Raw genomic sequence first — 12,452 nt, 5'->3', positions numbered from 1 at the left:
CTACTCTATTTTGCTTTGAAGAAAGGCATCCGAAAGACTGCTTGTGTATAGCTTTGCTGTCTCCTTCATTTCACTTTGCTCTGGGGGAGGGGAATTGGTATTGGGAAGACAGGATTGTTTCTGGAAAGCAAGACCTTAAGACAGCCTGGCTTGACCCAAAACTGAAGAACCTAGGTGCAAGTTGGACCGGGTCTCCCCTTGACACCGAGGAGGTTGTTGGCTACTGAGAAGGAACCCATGCAGCTGCCTCCCTTCTGTGGCCTTAGGAGCGGCTGAGTAGGAAAGCAGGGACAAGAAACACTCCTGTATCTGGTGGGGGGGCTTGCAGAAAGATCTCTGTCTTCTGGAGTACCAAGGTCCAGCAGAACAAATTCTTGCTCCACAGGCATTTAGAAACCTTACATGCCAGATCTGCAGTCAATATAGGGGAGACAGTGTTTCCTACTGGATAGAGCAGTGGACTTTAAGGAGTCCTGGGGTCTGTTCCTGGTTCTACCACTACCCTGGGGGGTGACCTTGGACAACTCACCTATCACCTCTGTGCCTTGGTTTTCTGGGGAGAATACTATCCTCCTTTGTAAAGTGCTGTGCAAGAGTGAGGTATTTGACAGAAGCATGCCAGTTTCTGTGGCTAAAAAATGACCACTTTGCCAGATTAGCTGAATTTCAGTGCTGTGAGAGATGATAAATGGATTCATCTGAGAGTGGTTTGGTGGGATGTGTAAGTATCTTTTCCAGCAAAGTGAAGGCATGTTTCAAGATACTGCCTGTTCACCTCTAGCCTTCAGGAAGTCTTAATTGCCTTGAAAGCAGTCGTCTCACATCAGCAGTGTCTCTTACTCTGTTAAACCTTTCAGAGTAACAGCCGTGTTAGTCTGTATTCGCAAAAAGAAAAGGAGTACTTGTGGCACCTTAGAGCCTAACCAATTTATTTGAGCAGAAGCTTTCGTGAGCTACAGCTCACTTCATCGGATGCATACTGTGGAAACTGCAGAAGACATTATATACACGGACCATGAAACAATACCTCCTCCCATCCCACTCTCCTGCTGGTAATAGTTTATCTAAAGTGATCACTCTCCTTACAATGTGTATGATAATCAAGTTGGGCCATTTCCAGCACAAATCTAGGTTTTCTCACCCTCCGCCCCCACACACACAAACTCACTCTCCTGCTGGTAATAGCCCATCCAAAGTGACCACTCTCTTTACAATGTGTATGATAATCAAGGTGGGCCATTTCCAGCACAAATCCAGGTTTTCCCCCCCCCTCCAGAAACCACACACACAAACTCACTCTCCTGCTGGTAATAGCTTATCCAAAGTGACCACTCTCCTTACAATGTGTATGAAAATCAAGGTGGGCCATTTCACAAAGTCCAGCCACCAGATTAGCCGTGACATTATCGGGGATACTCTGACAGCAGGATTGTCTGGCTATGTAGACTCCCTCCTCAGGCCCTACGCTACCAGCACTCCCAGCTACCTTCGAGACACCACTGACTTCCTGAGGAAACTACAATCCATCGGTGATCTTCCTGATAACACCATCCTGGCCACTAGAGGAAGCCCTCTACACCAACATTCCACACAAAGATGGACTACAAGCCGTCAAGAACACTATCCCCGATAATGTCACAGCTAACCTGGTGGCTGAACTTTGTGACTTTGTCCTTACCCATAACTATTTTACATTTGGGGACAATGTATACCTTCAGATCAGCGGCACTGCTATGGGTACCCGCATGGCCCCACAGTATGCCAACATTTTTATGGCTGATTTAGAACAACGTTTCCTCAGCTCTCGTCCCCTAACGCCCCTACTCTACTTGCGCTATATTGATGACATCTTCATCATCTGGACCCCTGGAAAAGAAGCCCTTGAGGAATTCCACCATGATTTCAACAATTTCCATCCCACCACCAACCTCAGCCTGGTCCAGTCCACACAAGAGATCCACTTCCTGGACACTACAGTGCTAATAAACAATGGTCACATAAACACCACCCTATACCAGAAACCTACTGACCGCTATTCCTACCTACATGCCTCCAGCTTTCACCCAGACCACACCGCACGATCCATCGTCTACAGCCAAGCTCTGCGATACAACCGCATTTGCTCCAACCCCTCAGACAGAGACAAACACCTACAAGATCTCTATCAAGCATTCTTACAACTACAATACCCACCAGCGGAAGTGAAGAAACAGATTGATAGAGCCAGAAGAGTTCCCAGAAGTCACCTACTACAGGACAGGCCTAACAAAGAAAATAACAGAACGCCACTAACTGTCACCTTCAGCCCCCAACTAAAACTTCTCCAACGCATTATTAAGGATCTACAACCTATCTTGAAGGATGACCCAACACTCTCACAAATCTTGGGAGACTGGCCAGTCCTTGCCTACAGACAGCCCCCCAACCTGAAGCAAATACTCACCAACAACCACATACCACACAACAGAACCACTAACCCAGGAACCTAATCTTGCAACAAAGCCCGTTGCCAACTGTGCCCACATAACTATTCAGGGGACACCATCACAGGGCCTAATAACATCAGCCACACTATCAGAGGCTCGTTCACCTGCACATCCACCAATGTGATATATGCCATCATGTGCCAGCAATGCCCCTCTGCCATGTACATTGGTCAAACTGGACAGTCTCTACGTAAAAGAATAAATGGACACAAATCAGATGTCAAGAATTATAACATTCATAAACCAGTCGGAGAACACTTCAATCTCTCTGGTCACGCAATTACAGACATGAAGGTCGCTATCTTACAACAAAAAAACTTCAAATCCAGACTCCAGCGAGAAACTGCTGAATTGGAATTCATTTGCAAATTGGATACTATTAATTTAGGCTTAAATAGAGACTGGGAGTGGCTAAGTCATTATGCAAGGTAGCCTATTTCCCCTTGTTTTTTCCTACACCCCCCGTCCCGACGTTCTGGTTAAACTTGGATTTATGCTGGAAATGGCCCACCTTGATTATTATACACATTGTAAGGAGAGTGGTCAGTTTGGATGAGCTATTACCAGCAGGAGAGTGAGTTTGTGGGGGGGTGGGGGGTGAGAAAACCTGGATTTGTGCTGGAAATGGCCCACCTTGATTATCATGCACATTGTAGGGAGAGTGGTCACCTTGGATAAGCTATTACCAGCAGGAGAGTGAGTTTGTGTGTGTGTGTTGTTTTTTTTTGGGGGGGGGGGGGAGACCTGGATTTGTGCTGGAAATGGCCCAGCTTGATTTTCATACACATTGTAAGGAGAGTGGTCACTTTGGATAAGCTATTACCAGCAGGAGAGTGAGTTTGTGTGTGGTTTTTGGAGGGGGGGGGTGGGGGGTGAGAAAACCTGGATTTGTGCTGGAAATGGCCCACCTTGATTATCATACACATTGTAAAGAGAGTGGTCACTTTGGATGGGCTATTACCAGCAGGAGAGTGAGTTTGTGTGTGTGGGGGCAGAGGGTGAGAAAACCTGGATTTGTGCTGGAAATGGCCCAACTTGATTATCATACACATTGTAAGGAGAGTGATCACTTTAGATAAGCTATTACCAGCAGGAGAATGGGATGGGAGGAGGTATTGTTTCATGGTCTCTGTGTATATAATGTCTTCTGCAGTTTCCACAGTATGCATCCGATGAAGTGAGCTGTAGCTCACGAAAGCTTATGCTCAAATAAATTGGTTAGTCTCTAAGATGCCACAAGTACTCCTTTTCTTTTTGCAAATAGAGACTAACATGGCTGTTACTCTGAAACCAATCTTTTTAAGTCAGTCTGACTCTAAACAGATTTTTTTTCTTTTAAATGTAATTGAGAACAAACTGTCTGGTACTTTTTAGACCAGAAAGAATGGGTACAGCAATTAAATTCCAGAACAAGAGCGCTTTGTAGCAAAAAAATCTCTCAGCTGTTGCCAAGTGCCATCAAAAGCAGTCAATTGTCAGCTTTTACCACCTGAAGTAGTATCAGATGCATTTTTAAGCCTCATGTATTAACCACTCACTTAGCATGAAGTTAAAGGTGAGTGCTAGAAATGCAACTTAATTTTAACTATGGTTCAGACTTAATTCATTCCTCTCTAAGGATGGTAAGTGTTTAAAAAAACAAAAAAAAAAACCTGTTATAATTGATTAAATGGTGTAGTTTAGCTGGTGCTCTGACCAAGTTAGAAGAGCTTACTGGCTGCCCTGCAGTTGATAGAGATGTTCATTACTTGGCAATGCTGGTTAGGCTGAAAACTGCAGGACACACTAATCAACAGTGAGTTTAAGTTATTGTTTCCATACATTGTTTTCTAATCACTGACAGCCTTTCTATAATATAGTATGTAGAATGTAAGGCTTATAGATTTACATTTAATGGGGTCAAATGAGCTGATGTTTGGGAGAAGAGAATTGGGAACCAGCATTAAACTAATATTAAACTAGATACAGGGCAGACAGAATCAGCTTTGTGCAGTTGAGCAGACCTGTGGAAGTGTAATTCTCTGTTTCAGTACTGGCATTTGTGCAAGATGAGGCAACTGACTTGGGAGCAGGGTTGTCAGGGTTCCCTCCCCACTCTGAACTCTGGGGTATAGCAGTGGGGACCCTCATGAAAGACCCCCCCTAAGCTTATTTCTACCTGCTTAGGTTAAAAACTTCCCCAAGGCACAAATTCCTTTCCTTGTCCTTGGATGGTATTGCTGCCACCACCAAGTGATTTAGACAAAGATTCAGGAAAAGGACCACTTGGAGTCCCTGTTTCCCCAAAATATTCCCCCAAGCCCCTTACCCCCTTTCCTGGGGAGGCTTGAGAATAATATACTAACCAATTGCTTTTAATAAAAGTATAGACCAGACCCTTTATGTTTAGAACACTAAAATCAATCAGGTTCTTAAAAGAAGAACTTTATTATGAAGAAAAAAGTAAAAGAAGCACCTCTGTAAAATCGGAATGGAAGGTAATTTTACAGGGTAATAAAAAGATTTAAAACACAGAGGATTCCCCACTAGGCTCAACTTCAAAGTTACAAAAACAGAAATAAACCTCCCTCTTAGCACAGGGAAAATTCACAAGATAAAACAAAAGATAATCTAACGCATTTCCTTGCTATTACATCTCAAATTACAGAAATTGTAAGTATCATTTCAGTAGGAGCTGGGTTACCTGCTTGGTCCCTCTCTCTTTGTCCCAAGAAGGAACAAAACAAAGAGCACTAACAAAACCTCCCCCCTCCAGATTTGAAAGTATCTTTCCCCATTGATCCTTCTGATCAGGTGCCAATTAGGTTAATTGAACTGATTAGCCCCTTACAGGTAAGTGATTCTGTACCTCTGGCCAGGAGGGATTTGATGTTACTCCATACATAGAGGTTGTTACCCTTCCCTTTATATTTATGACAAGGGTAATATCCTAACCTGTTCTCTCATCTCTCTCCTTTAATATACAATGCAACAGTCACTTGCCTGTCTAGTTGCTGCAACCCAGTGAGAAAAGCAAAAGAATACAATTAGTCCAGTTGATCCGTCTAATCAATCACAAATTCTCTTATCTGCCCTTTGATTAAATTGGAAGAAATATAATCTCTGTCCTCCTGCAAATATTGTCTATTACACGGCCAGAGTGGTAGTACATCAGGCTATCATATTGAAATATTTAGTTCTTTGGAAACTTTTCAGATCAAAACAACTCGGATCTGAACCCAACCAGGTGCTGCGAGTGAATTTAGGGGCTGCTTGGACCCATTCTTGCAGACTAAGTTTTGAAAATTATAGTTCTCTAAAGGGATCCACGTTCTGTAGGTTGCTGTCCTCTTCCTAAGCCAGATGTTTCTGAATCAGGTTCAATTATATATATCTAATTACATACAGAATGTTAAGGTTGCAGAGTAAAACAAGTTAAGAAATGCCTGAACTAAGCTGCTTGTGCAAATTTAATTCAGCCTTCTTGTACATTATAATAGTATTGTTCAGCATCACATAGGAGGTCTGTAGCAGAGCCAGGAACAGACCCTGGCTCTCCTGAGTCCTAGTTCAGTGCCTTATCATTAGGGGAACATCTTTTTCTCCTCCTGCAGACCTCCTGTCTTTATTGCATTGTGCAATGAATGAGGCAGGGGTCCCATGTAACAAATGGTTTGTTATCATGTAAGTAAAGACTGCTACATCAGGAATATGCACCATTTGTCTGAGATTTAAGCAGAATGAAATCTAGCTAATGACAACCAAAGCAGACTTGGCTGTGTATTTCATATTTCAGCTAGAAAGACCCAAGCAGAACTACCTTAAGTATCAGCTCTGAGAATTGTGTGCTACAAGATATACTATGCAAGTTATTTTGAGTGTACAGGTTCTGCCACGTCTTCATAGTTTTAACGAAATCTTGAGACATTTATATATTAATAATCAGTTGTATGCCAGTAGCTCCTAGAGGCCCAGTCAGGAATTAGGGTTCTAATATGCTAGGCAGTGTGTATTAAGCTGCTAGGCTATGCATAATGAGAAATTTCAGAGTAACAGCCGTGTTAGTCTGTATTCGCAAAAAGAAAAGGAGGACTTGTGGCACCTTAGAGACTAACCAATTTATTTGAGCATAAGCTTTCGTGAGCTACAGCTCACTTCATCAGATGAAGTGAGCTGTAGCTCACGAAAGCTTATGCTCAAATAAATTGGTTAGTCTCTAAGGTGCCACAAGTACTCCTTTTTCTTTTTTCAATGAGAAAAGAGCTCCTTCCCCAAAGAGCTTACAACCTAACTACAGGAAGGAAGCAGCATCTTAGGTCCGTGTTCATTCATGCAATCATTTTTCTCTAATGTACATCATCTTCTGGCATTGTTCATTTTCATGACTAACAAGCAGTTGGTTGAGTCCCTTTTTCTCATAAGAAACAGTACACAGAGCCCCTGCTGTGATAATGCCTGTCTCTCACCAATGGCATCATTAACCAGTTAAATGGAGCTACTGAGTTACATGATCCTTATATTGTCTTTACTACCTGGATAAAAACCCAATGTTTATAACGAATGTCATTAATAAAATGAGAACTGTATTTAGAAAGGCTGAAATAAAATTCAAGAAGATGCTTTGGTGTTCACAAATATTTCATTGGGAATCAATGATTATTCAATGTACAGTGAAACAAGCTTATAATGAAACTTTATAGTGAAGTAGTATGCTCCAAATTATTTCAGCATAGTTTATTACAGTGGACCTGCTGCTGTTTGGGTTATAGAGAACCTGCTTACAGTTAACTTTTTCTCTGAGGGGCGGTAGGGGAAAGCCTTTGTTAGAAAAAGGAGTAAACTATATGTAATAAAAGATCAGAATAGTTTTAGAAATAAACTAATTCATATTTCTACAAAGCTTTAGGAATTCATATGTTAAGCAAAACAACTTCCTTAATTACTTGGAAGAATGAAACAGACACATTTTTATTGATTTGGAGATGGTGGGTTCCCATAGCAGTTTAAGCAGATACATCTGATTGATGTCTAGATGTCCATTCTCAATAGAACAAAGTGAGGTCAGTTTAAAAACTGATCTCATTTGGTAAGAGGATACTAAATTCTCGGTGTTTTGGTCGTTGATTTGAGTTTGGAACATGGTGTGCCTACAACTGAACAAATCTTGCAAAATTTTAAAACAAATTTGCCAGGCTTGGATTAGTGTCCTTTTATGTTCACTTTCTCTGAATATTCACAGGGCTGTTCACCAAAGCAGCAAATTTTAAGCAGTCATTTTAGAATAGCCATGGGAAACCCATCAGATTTATTATTGTGAATATTTACACTAGTAACTGGATTCTAAGAGTCACACTCATCCAATCACTAAACAAAAATGTGTCCAACTGAAACAGCTTGATATCTGTACGGATTTAAATTTTCTTACTAAAGCTAATGTTAAAAAACTATATAATAGGTTAAGAAAAAAGTTGTCTGTACATCTGGGTATAGTGCTTAGAGATTATCCACAAATACAAAGTTTGTTTTAAGAGTCATAAGATACATATAGTACACAATCGGCAATCACCCAAATTTAGGTGAATAAATTTAACAATACAATTTAGATATTAGCATCCAAGTATTTGGGTACATCACTAATGGAAAATTATACAGAGAAATAGTTGTAGAAAGTATTACAGCAAAAACCACTGTAATATGGGACTGCCACAGGATATCTCAGTGAACAGGCAAAGATTATATAAGTCTGGAGACTGAATGACCATTTGTTGCTAGTGACGGTCCCACTATATCAGGGTTGAGGCACCTTAGCAGATGGTATAAGTGTATATATATATTACACTGCCACTGCTTTTACTCAATAGAAGATTTTGCTTTTCAGTGGGAGTCATTCTGGCAATCTTCATGAGTCTTAAAAATGCACTTAAAGGAGAAAAAATTATTTCAATCTAAGGAAATGAGAGATGTTTCAGTCACAGGAGTGATTTTTGAGCCAAATTTAGCTTGAAAGCTACTACTAGATAGGAATGAGCTGGATGGGAAATTGGGATTAAAGCCCAGATGATACCAAGGCCCAGACCCGCAAAGGAACTTAAATGCCTGTGTCCCAGTTTTAGGCACCAGTGCAATCCACAAAATCTCTGCTTAGCTGATGCCCAGACTCACTCTGTGACTACATTTTGTTGTAAGAATTCCATAGGCACCTACATTTCTGCCTCTAGGCATGCATGCTGCAGCTTCCCTCGAGGGGTCCAGGCACCTATCTCCTGCCTAAGCCCCAGTGGATCCCCAAAGCAGGAGAAGACAGGTGTTCCTCCCCCTTCCCCCAGGGACTGATCCTGTAGGTTGTCTGAGCACACCTAGCACCACACAAAATGGTGGGGGGTGGAGGAAGAGGAGGCCTCTCACAACCTTTAGCCTAGTGGTTAGGGTACGCACCTGGGATGTGGGAAATCCCAGTTCTTTTCTCTCCCTTTCCTTGATGAGGAGAAGGGATTTAAACAGGGTTTCCCCACATCACAGGTAAGTACCCTAACCACTGGGATAAAGATTAAGATGGAGGCTGTCTCCTTCCTCTACCACTTGCCCCAATCTGTTTTGTGTGGAGTTAGGCAGGTGCCTAACTCATTCACACAAGAAACACCTTCGTGCCTATGCCACCTAATTCTAGGAGGGGGTTCTTGATTTGGGGCTCACTAACAAAGATTCATAGATATTTAGGTCAGAAGGGACATTATGATCATCTAGTCTGACCTCCTGCACAAAGCAGGCACTTCCCTGCAGCCCTGATTTAGGTGCCAACCTCTGAGAGGGGGTGGGGGTTAGGACACACCCCTTTTGTCAGCATCTCCCAATAGTTAGCTCAGGCAGCTCCGGGCCTAGCTTCCTGGCTTTTGTGGATCCCATTCTAAGGTATCTATCTGTCCTTGTGCATTGTATAGGTGCCTAAGTCATGCTTAGTAAATTATGTTGTTCCAGTGATTTTCTAGGCACCTTGAAGTTAGGTATTGCAGTGCCTAAGTCCTTTTGTGGATCCAGGCCCAAATACTGGAACGTATGGAAGTGGGCAGGCAAGCTGTCCATAATCCTTTAAAAAGCTGTTGTGTGTCCCAGTAAAAAGAAATCACTTTGACACTGACATTCTTGCTAACTACTGATGTTATCAAATATCCCATTTTGGGAGAAATTAATTGAGAAGATTGTGGCAGATCAGATCTGTCAATGTTGGGAATCTTTGGAGTTGTTTTAGACCCTGATTTTGAGCAGAAACTGTGGTTATTTGCATTGATTGATCTCCTAGCAATGAACAAAGAGTCCATGATGATTTTATTAGAGCCGTCACCTGCCTTCAGTACCAGTGACAGTGAGGTTCTGTTGGGCTGCCTGTGGTCACCAGTAAGAGTGAATGAAGTTGCTCTTGAATAGTTCCATTCGTTCTTAGTTAGGAGATCTCAAAGGGAGCAATTGCCCCAAGCCACCCTTTATCTGGGATGTTGCAGGGCTCAGTTTTCCCAGAGCTGAGGCCGCTAGGTGAATGGGTGGGGAAATGTGTGCTATACTGAATTTAATAAGATACTGATACCCAACACTGTTTCTATCACATCAGCCAAGTCTGGTCCAGTTGCATGAATAGCCTGATGTAGGAGATGAAAGAGGACAAGTTGGCTAAGGGCTAATCCAGAGAGGACTGAAGTGGTGATGTGACCTGGAAGATGCCCCCAGAAGAATTGCTGAGGGTGGTATCTGCACTCCTGGGGAAGGGAGTGCAGCTTTGGATTTGTTTGGACCCAGAGCTTCTTTCGGAAGATCAAATAACAGACGTAGCCAAAAACGTATTTTCAGGCTCTATGAGTGTAAGTCGGATCTCTCACTGGTCTTACACCATTGTAACTCCACTGATTTCAGTGGAATTATTCCTGATTTATGCTCACCCAAATGAGATGAGAATTGGGCTCTATATTTGCAAAATACTTCATTGCATAGCTAGGAAGTATTTCTAACAAGCTTAGGCTCATACCAACAAAGTCTTGTGCATGCTTTCATAAGGGATGTTTCATGGTTTTAATAGTTAAGGTTTTATAGCTGGAAGCAATTTTCTTTAGCATTTCAGAGGCTCTTTGTGACTAGAGAATATTTGATTGAATAACTAAATATTTGAGACCTGCATGACAAAATCATTTATAAAGCTTTTTCTTCTCTGACAGTTTGGTGCATATCAGGCTTATTTATTTAAAAGGTCACTCAATCATATTTTACCACTGGTAATGGCATTTTTATCCATTTAAAAGGCATATCCTAAATCATACAAATTTCTAATGCATTTTACTCTGAAGAAACAGAAGCAAATTAATTCTTTTAACTCTTAGTTGCTTTTAATAGGCTGGAGAGCAAACCAAATAGAGTCTGTGGACTTTGATTTCATCAATCCTGTGAAGTGCGAAGTATCTTCAATTCCTGATGATGGATGGCACTCACCCCCTGGCAGCTTCAGGTCTTAAATTCTCTGTTCTCATTTAGACTTCTTATTTCCCAGGTTAGCCACATTCAGAGGGAATTCACATGAAAATGACACAGTAAATAGAGATGCTAAGAAACTGAAGCAATTACAATTCCTGTATTGCCAACTAATCACCTCACTGACTTTTAAGGCAGTGGTTTTCAAACTTTCTAGGCTGCGTATCCTTCTCCAAATAATGAGTCTACTGCGTACCTCCATCTGAGATAGGGTCATAATATACCCATTATTAGCTTGCCAAGTCTTACTAAATAAAGTGTGTTGTCTGCCATTACAGGATTTTTATCGCGTACCCCGACAAGAGCTCGCATACCCTTAGGGGTACGCGTAACCCAGTTTGAAAACTACTGCTTTAAGGTATTTATTTATAGGAACTCTCTGGGCTAAATTAAGCTCTCTTACACTGGTGTAAATCTCAGAGTAACTCCATTGACTTCAATATATCTGCTTTGGGCTTACGATGGTGTAAAGGAGCAGAATTTGACCTACCTGGCCTGACCTGGAGGTATGCTGATTAACACCAGCTGAGGAGCTGGGCCATTCTATTTAACTATAACGGGGGGAAAAATTCAACAATAATATAAACAACAACATCATCATCAGATGAAACATTAGTTTCTTGCAGTCTCAAGAACAGCCCTTGGATTTGTTTGGATCAGAGCTATGTAGACAGATTGTCTCACAGACACCATCCCTTCCTCGTGGGACTGTGCAGACCACCTCTCTTCCCAGTCAAAATCACATGACCTCCCTGAATGTATTTTTAGCTTCTTTTAATCTGCTTCAGCACTGGAACCAAGGAGGAGAGCCAGCACCATATGACCGGCCTGCTCTCCATGGGTGGGACCCCAGCAAGTGTGCCGCAGACCACAGTTTGGGGACCACTGGTGTACAGAATTGGGGGGGCTGTGCTTTCTGCCTTATTAAGCCATTTTCAGCCCAGGTGTGAATGAGAGTTTCATCTGTTTTAGACTGGACTGAATTTCGTCTATTGACTCTCTAGTAGATTACACTAATCCAGGGTTCTCAAACTTCTTGTACTGCGACCCCCTTCTAACAACAAAAGTTACTACGTGACCCCAGGAAGGGGGGGGACCAAAGTCTGAGCCCGCCTGAGTCCCGCAGCACCAGGTGGGCGGGGGCCAAAGCCCAAGGGGTTCAGCCCCAAACAGAGGCCTGTAACCTGAGCCCCACCACCCATGGCTGAAGCCCTCGGGCTTTGGCCTGGGCGGTGGGGCTCGGGCTTTGGCCCCAGGCATCAGCAAGTCTAATACCAGCCCTGGCAACCCACAGTTTGAGAACCACTGTACTAGCATGATAGCGCTGCATGGCTCCAGAAGGGAAAAGTACAGATGATATGCAGGAATAATAGAAACCTGTGAGGAACTTCGGCAAAATGTGGGGATTTCCCCCCAAATCTGCAGAAGGATAATTATTTTTATTTTCGTTCTACTTAGGCCTTGAGCTAATATTAT

The sequence above is a fragment of the Chelonia mydas genome, chromosome 2 (assembly GCF_015237465.2).
Source record: "Chelonia mydas isolate rCheMyd1 chromosome 2, rCheMyd1.pri.v2, whole genome shotgun sequence".
NCBI lineage: Eukaryota > Metazoa > Chordata > Testudines > Cheloniidae > Chelonia > Chelonia mydas.
This window is presented reverse-complemented; position numbering follows the sequence as displayed.